This window comes from Eumetopias jubatus, unplaced genomic scaffold (assembly GCF_037043125.1).
Source record: "Eumetopias jubatus isolate StellerSeaLion01/CBP00866 unplaced genomic scaffold, mEumJub1_p1.0 scaffold_11, whole genome shotgun sequence".
Classification (NCBI taxonomy): Eukaryota; Metazoa; Chordata; class Mammalia; order Carnivora; family Otariidae; genus Eumetopias; species Eumetopias jubatus.
The window spans coordinates 49,748,108-49,751,855 of NW_028274817.1; positions in this window are offsets into that span (position 1 = coordinate 49,748,108).

A 3,748-nucleotide genomic window follows, 5' to 3' on the forward strand; every position below is an offset into this window, starting at 1 on the left:
TTAGTGAGTCCAATAGCTCTAATTGGTTCTTTTTTATGTCTTCTATCTCTTGGTGGAGGGTCTCATGGAGGTCCTGCACTCTTTCCTCAAATCTAGCAAGTATCTTTATGAGCATTACTTTAAATTCACTTTCAGACATATTACTTACCTCCTTTTCACTTAGGTCTCCTGCTCTGATTTTGTCCTGTCCTTTGATTTGGGACATATTCGTCTGTCTCCTCATTCTGTCTCTTGCATTGTCTGTTTTTCTGTGTTAGGAAAGTCAGCTATGTCTTGCACTTGCCTTTTTTAATAAGGTAAGTGTGATTGAGAGCCAGAGCAGCAGCACGCCCCTCCCCCCAGAAGACGAACAGAAACTCTCCATACACACCAGGTATAATGATCATAGAGTGCTGGAAAACATCAGATCTAGTGGAAATAGGACCAGGTATAGGCTTTCCTACCATACAAAAGACAGAGACCTAGACAAAATACCAAGACAGAGGAATTCATCCCAAAAGAAAGGACAAGAAGAGGTCATGACCAAGGAGCTAATCAAAATAAATATAAATGATATGCATGAACCAGATTTTAAAACAATAATCATAAAGATATTAGCTGGGCTTGAGAAAAGCATAGAAAAAAAAAAAACAGGGAGAACATTACCACAGACATAAAAGACCTAAAATAAGTTAGGTCAAAATAAAAACTGCTATAACCGAGATGCAAGGCCAACTGGTATAATGACCACAAGGACTGAATAATTAGAGGAATGAATAAGTGATATAGAAGATAAAATTATGGAAAATAATGAAGATGAAAGAAGAGGGAAACTAAAACATTGGATCATAGATGTAGGCTTAGAGAAATAAGCAATTCCATAAAAAGATAATAACATTCATGTTATAGGAGTCTCAGAAAAAGGCAACAGGGAAAGGAGGGCAGAAGGTTTATTTGAGCAACTTATAGCTGAAAACATCCTTAACCTGGGGAAACACCAAGTCAACACCAAGATATATCATAGTAAAACTGGCAAACTACAGAGATAAGGAAATAATCCTGAGAGCAGAAAGGGAAAAGAAATCCCTAATTTAAAAGGGAACACAAATTAGGTTAGCAGCAGAATCCTCCACAAAAACCTGGCAGGCCAGAAAAGAATAGCAAGATATATTCAACAAGCTGAATAGGAAAAATATGCAGCCAAGAATACCTTATCAAACAAGGCTGTCATTCAGAATACAAGGAGGGATAAAGTTTTCCAGACAAACAAAAACTAAAAGAGTCTGTGGCGACTAAAACATCACTCCAAGAAATATTAAAGAGAACTCTTTGAGTGGGAAAGAAAGACCAAAAGCAACAAAGACTAGAAAGGAACAGAAAATCTCCAGAAACAACTTTACAGGTAATACAATGGCACTAAAATTGTATCTATCAATAATCACTCAAAATGTAAATGGACTAAATTCACCAATCAAAACACATAAGGTGTCAGAATGGATTAAAAAAAAAAAAACAAGACCCATCTATATGCTGCCTACAAGAGACTCATTTTAGACCTAAAGACATCTGCAGATTGAAAGTGAGGGGATGGAGAAATACTTATCATGCAAATGATGTCAAAAGAAAGGTGGAGTAGCAATACTTATATCAGAAAAACTAAATTTTAAACCAAAGACTGTAATAAGAGATGAAGAAGGGCACTGTATCATAATAAAGGGGACTATGCAACAATAGATCTAACAATTGCAAATATTTATGCCCCCAAATTGGGAGGACCCAAATATATAAAACAATACCAAACAAAAAGGAACTCACTCAATGTAACATAAAAATAGTAGGGGATTTTAACACCCACTAACATCAATGGGCAGATCACCTAAGCAGAAAAACAACAAGGAAACAATAGTTTTGAATGACACACTGGATCAGGTGGGCTTCACAGATATACTCAGGATTTTTCAACCTAAACCAGCAGAATACATATTCTTTTCAAGTGCACATGGGAAATTCTCCAGAAAAGATCATATACTGGGTCACAAATCAGGGTCTCAGCAAGTACAAAAAGATGGAGACCATACCATGAATACATTCTGACCACAACATTATGAAACTTGAAGTCAACCACAAGAAAAACTTTGGAAAGACTAAAAATACATGGAGGTTAAAGAACATCCTACTAAGAAATGAATGGGCTAACCAGGAAATTAAAGAATAATTAAAAAAAAATACATGGAAGCAAATGAAAATGAAAACACAGCAGTCCAAAACCTTTGGGATGCAAAAAGGCAGTCCTAAAAGGGATGTTTATAGCAATACAAGCTTACCTCAAGAAGAAAGAAAAGTCTTAAATATACAACCTAACCTTACAACTAAAGGCACTAGAACAAGAACAGCCAGTAAAGCCTAAAGCCAGCAGAAAAAATACTACAGATTAGAGCAAAAATAAATAAGAAACAAACAAACAACAACAAAAGTAGAACAGATCAACAAAACTAAGAGCTAATCTTTGAAAGAATTAATAAAATTGATAAACCACTAGCCAGACTAAGAAGGAAAAGAGAAAGGACCCAAATAAATAAAATCACAAGTGTGTGAGGAGAAATCATAAACAACACTACAGAAATAAAAACAATTATAAGAGAACACTGTGAAAAATTATATGTCAACAAATTGGGCTATCTGGAAGAAACAGATAAATTCCTAGAAACATGCAAACTACCAAAACTGAAGCAAGAAGAAATAGAAAATTTGAACAGACTTATAAACAATGAAGAAATCGAATCAGTAACCAAAAACTTCCCAACAAACAAAAGTCCAGGAATGTGGCTTCCCAGGGGTATTCTACCAGGCACTTAAAGAAAAATCAATACCTATTCTTCTCAAACTGTTCCAAAAAATAGAAATGGAAAGAAAATTTCCAAACTCATTCTATAAGGCCAACATCACCTTCATTCTAAAACTAGAGAGGAACCCACTAAAAGTAGATTTACAGGCCAACATGCCTGATGAACATGGATGCAAAAATTCTCAGTAAGGTACTAGCAGATTGAATCCAACTGTACATTAAAAGAATTATTCACCATGATCAAGTGGGATTTATTCCTGGGCTGCAGAGGTGGTTCAGTTATTCACAAATCAATCAACGTGACACACCAAATGAGTATAAGAAAGGATAGGAACCATATTGTCCTCTCAATAGATGCAGAAAAAACATTTAACAATGCATGGCATCCATTCTTGATAAAAACCCTCAACAAACCAGTGATAGAGGGAACATGACTCAACATCATAAAGGTCATATATGAAAGACCCACAGCTCATATCATCTTCAGTGGGGAAGAGCTGACAGCTTTTCCTCTACAGTCAGGAATGAGACAGGGATGTCCACTCTCACCACTGTTATTTAATATAGTACTGGAAGTCCTAACCTCAGCAATCAGACAACAATAAGAAATAAAAGGTATTTAAATTGGCAAGTGAGAAGTCAAACATTCCCTATTTGTGGATGACATGATACTCTATATGGAAAACCCAAAAGACTCCACCAAAAAATTGCTAGAACTGATACACGAATTTATCCAAGTTGAGGGATACAAAAATCAATTTACAGAAATCTGCATTTGTATACACCAATAATGAAGCAGCAAAAAGAGAAATCAAAGAATCAATCCCATGTATGATTGCACCAAAAACCGTAAGACTCCTAGGAATAAACCTAAAGAAAGACAAAAGACCTGTACACTGAAAACTATAGAACACTGAAGAGAGA